Consider the following 7,317-nt stretch of genomic DNA (forward strand, 5'->3'; position numbering starts at 1 on the left):
GAGTCTCCATCATATGTTAGGAGGATGGAGCAGTTGTAGATGACTGGAACGAGATTCTTTTCGAGAGGTATCAAGCCTAGGAGGTGGATATGTGGACGTATGCAGTTGGAGCAGATGTTTCTCTGTTGGGTGGGTAATCTAGTTGGATATTAGAAGTTGAGTGGGCAGGTGCAACATTGCAATGTTATACTCGGACACAGGAGATACTTTTGGTCGGGAGATGTTTATATTCGTTAAGGATTGTTGCTTCTGTGGGGATGGTGATTCCCATTGATACCGATAGCTCGAGGGGCTGGGGGCTCCAAGAGTGGCAGAGGGGATGATGTTCCCCTGAGGGGATGAGTAGTTCCTCTGATACCAAGAACTTAAGGATTGTGGGCCAAGAGTGAGACGGTATAACTCGAAGATGCTGGTCTGAGAGTGAGATCGGTATGGCTCGAAGGTTGCGACCTAAGGGTGGAGGAGTTGGGAGCAAGAAATGCCTAGGATGTGAGTATAAACATAACAACGAAATGTAGACCTCGAGAGTTTATGGTGGTTTAATCTTGGATTTTAATTGTGTTGGCCGGTGGGCCAGGGTTCTTTGGCCAGTGCGGTCATGATTGTGTGGCTGATGCCCCAGGATTGTGTGGCCAGTGGTGCTGGAGTCCCGGGAAGGGGAGCTGCAGCAGATATAAGCCAACAAGGGCATTGTTGCGAGGTACATAAGTTCATGAGAAGCCTTCATGGTGGGACAAACTTATCGTTGGGACGATGTTGGATGAAGTTCATTGGACATGGACAGGGTTGCTAGATTCAAGGTTTTGGTATGCTTGCTAGGGGAAATAAGTCAATTGTTTTGAGTTGGCGGTTTGCATATTGTTTGATGCGGTGAATCATAATATGCGAACATATGGTACTTGTTTGTTTGATTACGCTCGTATTGATGATTTGCTGTGGAGAATTGCCAAGCGGGAAAGCTATGTTGGAATAAGCTGTTTTGTGGAAGTTTCCATTAGAGGCAAGTTACTAGAGGTTCTTGGACGGGCAAGAGGGGTTGATTTTCAGATGGCGGTGAGTGTATGTCTGCATACTTGACTATTAGTCTAGTAGAGTTGAGGAAGTAACCAGAGGATTTGTTGAACATGGGATTCATTCATCCTATCACTTCACCATGGGGAGCATCGATATTGTAAGAGTAGAAGAAGGACGAGGTATGGGTTTATGAGTTCGTGGCGACGTCGTTTGGGTTGAGTAACGCGCCAGCAGCGTTTATGAGATTGATGAACATCGTGTCTCATGAGTTTTCTGGACTTGGTTGTCATCATTTTTATTGACAATATCCTGGTTTATTCCAAGAGTTTAGGGGAGCATGCAGTGCATTTAAGAGCAGTTCTGGAAAAACTGTGGGAGCAGAAGTTGTTTACTAAGTTGAGCAAGTGTAGTTTCTGGCAGCGAGAGATGGGATTTCTGGGTCATATTGTTTATGCAGAGGGAGTTTCTGTAGATACAGAGAAGATTCAGGCTATCAGAGATTGGCCTAGACCGCAGAAAGCCACGGAGATCAGGAGCTTCCTTGGGGTTGGCAGGTTATTACAGTAGGTTTGTGCAAGGGTTTGCGAGCAGAGCACGTCCGAGGACTAAGTTGATAGGGAAGGATGTTCCTTTTGTTTGGACATAGGAGTGCAAGGAGAGCTTTGCAAACCTGAAAGAGATGATGACTACTATGCCAATGTTGGCTTTGCCTGAGCAGGGAGAACCCTATGTGGTTTATACTGATGCATCTAGAGTTGGTTTGGGGTGTGTGTTGATGCAGCATGGGAAGGTGATTGCCTATGCTTTGCGGCAGTTGCGGAAGCATGAGGACAACTATCCTACTCATGATTTGTAGATGGCTGCTGTAGTTTTTGCCCTGAAGATTTGGAGATCCTATCTTTATGTTGCAAAGGTACAAGTGTTTACAGATCATAAGAGCCTGAAGTATATATTCACTCAGCCTGAGCTGAACGTGAGGCAGAGGCAGTGGACAATGAATATTCCTAATCAACCTAGAATGTTTTACATGCCTCAATCAATCTATTCACTAGACAATGAATCTCTAAACTTTGCTAATACACTCTCGTGGTAGAAACAATCAACCCTAATCACTTCCTTACCCAACTCTCGTTGGAGAAACATGACTAAGAAGGCATTAAAATCCAATTCACTAATGTCAATAAATTCCTTACTTATCTAATCTCTTAGGTTAAGTGAGTAAATCTCTGGCATTAGTTGATTCATGCATTTCATCAAACACCTCTCGGTGTGAAATTCCTAGGATCTAATCTCAACCTCTCGGTCTGACACTAGCACTAAGAACACTAATCCATAAGGGAATTTTCATAAAATCAATCAATCAAAAACATCCTAACCGATTAAAAATACATACTAGCCTATCCCATCCCTATAAACTTTGATTCACTACTCAGATTTCATGGCAAAGAACATAAACCCAGAAATAAATAAAAATTGCAGAATCATAAAGATGAAAAGAGATAAATGTTTAAACTAGAAAGAAGTAATAGCAAAACGTAAAAAGAATTCAAGTTAAAAGAATAACAAAAACTGGAAAATTTGCTCAAAGAAAAGTGTAAAAATGGCTCTCGCCCCTTGTATGTCGAAAATGGGGTTAAGAGGGGCTATTTATGAGGAAACAAGTTGACCTAGCCGCGTCAGCAGGTACCCGAAGGTCTACACAAATCTAGACCCGAGCTTAATCAGAACGAAACAGCTTCATTCGAGTCGATCTTTGAGGATCTCGTCATGAACTCGAACGGGTGCTCTTTGGCAATGGTCGGGTGGTATGGCCGGGTGCTTCCATTTTCCCTCTTGATGCTTCAAATACTCTTGTGTAAACCCCATAAATGACACCAGATCCTTCTTTGTGATAGCCGCAACTTGTGAATCCTTCTTTTTGCTCTTTTTAGGCTCTAAAGTATCTCTTTTTATCCAAAATGCAACAATGCAACACCCTAAAATACCTAAATGCAAATATCTAAGGTTAAAGACCTAAAAATGCTAAGGTTAGGCTCTATACAATGCAAAACATGACTAAAAAGATGCTTTAAAAAGTGTAAAATAGAGAGATATCAACACCCCCAATCTTATCTCTTGCAAGTCCTCTAGGAAGAAAGTAATAGGATGAGGTTTGAAAGTGCGGAATCAGAGCCAAAACTTACTGATCGAGTAGTTAAATTCAATTTCCATGTTATTAACTCTAAGATGGATGGGGAAGAAGTCTACTCAAGAACTTTCGGCACTTCACAACAAAACCTGATTCTATCCCTAATATACACATGCATTCAGATTCGTCATTCTCTTTAACATTTATTAGCAGTGAACCATGAATCAAGCAATGCATTGCCATTAAACTCATTTTGCTAGGATGAATGGGTTAGAGACAAAGGTAATCCCTTTTTCAAAGGGTTTATGTTTTAAAAACTGGTTTCTCTCAACTAAAATGGATTGAGGTTTAGGAGAATGCTAAAGGTAAGCTCCAAGAGATCCATACAAGAATATGATCCCATCTACCCAAATGTACGTATATCAGTTTTTGATCCTTCCTAATCTACACCCATCAAATGTCTTATTTCTACCCTTAAGCTTTTCTAAACCATTTAGCTAGTTTTGGGGGCGGTTTCTTTCTTTGAACTCTTCTAGTGGATTGGTGTTCTTATGAAACTGTGGTTCTTCTCTTTTTTTTTTTTTAGAACCAATTTTTTTTTTGAGGAATTGCAGTGTATAAACAAAAAAAAATTAATAATTCAATGACTGACTATACTAACCATTAAAAGGTTATACAATCTATATTTTCTACAATATTTCCCAAACTAACCCTAAACCACATCACCTCCTACCATCACCTACCACCACCACTTCCAGCCACCACCACCACCGGCCTCCGTCCAGCTACCACCGGACGTCATCCAGCCTCCAGCCAACTCTGGCCACCGGCCACCAGCCAACTCCGACCACCGGCCAACCGTCCAACTGCAGCCACCGGCCAACCTTCCAACTCCGGCCGCCGGTCAACTCTGGCCACCGGCCAACTCTGGCCACCGGCCGTCGACCAACACCACCTCCGACCTCCTTCCAGCCACCGGCCATCGTCCACCTCCGGCCGCCCACCACCTCCACCTCCGGTCGCCAGCCAACTCCAGCCACCACCACCACTAGTAATTTTAAATACCCCTGATCATGTTTTCCTAATTTTTTCAAATTACCTGCTATATTCTTAATTTTATTTATGATTTTGGCTATCAGGCAAATTGGCTTTTTTTTTTTTATCCCCAAATCCTTCACTATAATTTTTCTTTTATCACACTCTCTTCCTAAAGCTTTTTTACCCTTTTTCTTTCCAAAAAAATTCTTTCTTTTTCTTTCTAAACCAAAAAATCTCAAATCCCTAAAACAAATGTCCACCTTAGGCCTGGGCAAAAAAACCGGACCCGAAAACCCAAACCGAAACCGACCCGAAAATATGGACCCGAATCCGAACCCGAACCTGGTAGAATACCCTATTGGGTCCTAATCTCCTAAACCCGAAGAACCGGAACCGAACCCGGAACCGAACCGAGAACCGAATGGGTACCCAACATACACGAAATAAAATAGTATACAGAAAATACTAATTATAATTTTTTAATTTATAGCATAGTTATTCAAAATTACAGCTTAAAATTCAAAAATATTTATTTTTCATAGATCAAAATAATTAAAATAATCAAAATAACCAAAATTATATTGGAATGGTTAGCTATATTTCAAAAAACTAACCTATTCTTTTTAGAATTTAAATTTTTTAAAAATTAAATAACATTTAACATTAAAATTTTCGGGTAATCGGGTTAAATTTTGGGTAATCGGGTACAAAATACCCGAACCCGAATGATACCCGACTTTTTCAGGTATTTATAGATTATGAAATTTTAGACCCAAACCCAGTAAGACCCGAACCGAACCCGAACCGATATTTTTTTTACCCGATTGGGTTCTAAACTCCTCTACCCAAAAAACCCGAACCCGATCCGAGTACCCGATTGCCCAGGGCTAGTACACCTAATCCTATCTAGTCCGGATATTGTGAAACTAGAACTACTTAGGATCATATTCTTGTCGGCTCAAACCTAACACTTTCTACCAAACTCAATCCGAAAAAGACCTAATCACTCAAAGAATAGCAATGTCTTGAAAGAGAGGTAAGGTTAATGGTGGGGTGAACTGTTCTAGTAATGGGAATCAGGTACTTAGATTAACAACGGTGGTAAAAAGGAAAAAGATAATCTAAGTATGTGTGTTGTGTCCATGAGTCTAATTTCAATGCATTACTCGATAATTATTAGTCAAGATTAGGTTATTATAAGATAGGGAATAACATCAAATCACAACATGCTTCGACTAAGTTTCAAATGCTGGTATAAGTATTCAAAGTGTGGTTCAGTTATACCTTTCAAACTCAATCAACAAGCATCAAACAACTAATAATGAGGGCATGGAATTTATCTGAGTTAATAAGCGAGTTTACAAGGCTAAAATCATCATAATCCCCGATACATATGCAAACAATCCTATATCAAGCAATCTAGACTCAATCTTATAATGAAAATGCAACTACATGAACATTCTCTTTTTTATATTTTTATATATTTTTTTTTGAATTTTCAATTTTTTTGGGTTTTAGATGCAGACTCAAATGAATAAAACCAGGAAAAAAGATGGCTAACTACACGAAGTATTGGAGAATGCATGGTCACACATGCCAAGTATAATATTGTATCCTCAACTACACGAAGTATATGTATTGCATTACCACATGCATGAAGTATATGACGTTATGTGGTCAACACCATAGACATACAATCCGGTACACCGGTCGAATAATTCCGGCTAAGACCGACGTTGACTCCGGCGTTGACCAACATTGACCAAAAAAAATTGTATTTTAATTTTTTTCTATGAAAAAATAAAATAATAAATTACTATATTAAATTATTTATGAACTTTCATGATTAGAAAACATTCTATTCAATATCTAAATATCTTAGATTTTTGCAAATGTCCTTATATTATATATTGAAAATAATTATTTATCATTATATTTTATCTATTAAAAGTAAATAGTGTTAATTTTTTTGTTATTGTTTACATGTTATTAGGAGTATGTAAATTTTTTTTATACCAAAGAGTATCTAAAATTTTGTATACTCTTTACCATGCAAATTTTAAAGTAAAGAGTCATATACTCAAATCTTTTGCATATTATTTTCTAATGAAAATAGTTGAATTTGATTTTATTGATTCTTGTAGTATTTAAAATTTTAAATAATATGATGATCAGAGATTTATATATATAAAATCATTAATAATTACATATGTTATATATATATATATATATTTCTTGAAAATAATTATTAATAATTTTATTTAACTATTAGTTTAGCTTCAAAAATAAAAGTAACTAATTATAAGAATGAATACATTAGAGATATAGAAATAATTAGATATTGAATAGAATGTGTTTTCTAATCATGAAAACCCATATATAATTTAATATAATAATTTATTATTTTGTTTTTTAATAGAAAATATTAAAATACAATTTTTTTTGGTCAATGTTGGTCAACGCCGGAGTCAATGTCGGTCTTTGCCGGAATCATTCGACCGGTGTACCGGATTGTATGTCTATGGTGTTAACCACATAACGTCATATAGTTCATGCATGTGGCCATGCAATACATATACTTCGTGTAGTTGATGATACAATATTATACTTGGCATGTGTGACCATGCATTCTCCAATACTTCATGTAGTTAGCCATCTTTTTTCCATAAAACTAGTATGCAAAAATTTCAAATAAAAAAATAAAACAACAAACTAAAATGCAATGATATTTACAATGGTTGGATGAATGTGGTACCTCATGGGTTGGTGAAGAAAGAGGTTGTGGCAGCCTCCATTCTCGCCAACGTGTACCCAAGGTCGTCACCGGCTTAAGTGGGTGTCAGGATTAGCTCATCAGAAAGCTCGGTAATGTGCACAGACAACTTGCAAAGACCAGCATCCAAGTAGTTGATCGGGTACAGCATCGCGTAGCTCACCGGGTATGGCATCAGGTAGTAGGATGGATATGTCTGGGGGAAGGAAACCGAGTGGTCACCCGAGTAGTTGCTCGGAGGAGGCATCATAGGTCATCGGGTAATGCATCTAGTAAGGTTGAGGATAAGGACCCGAATGGTCACCCGAATAGGTGCCCGAATGGGGCATCAGATAGGGCATCTAGTACCCTATCAGGTGAGGAG

The sequence above is a fragment of the Camelina sativa genome, chromosome 17 (assembly GCF_000633955.1).
Source record: "Camelina sativa cultivar DH55 chromosome 17, Cs, whole genome shotgun sequence".
Taxonomy (NCBI): domain Eukaryota; kingdom Viridiplantae; phylum Streptophyta; class Magnoliopsida; order Brassicales; family Brassicaceae; genus Camelina; species Camelina sativa.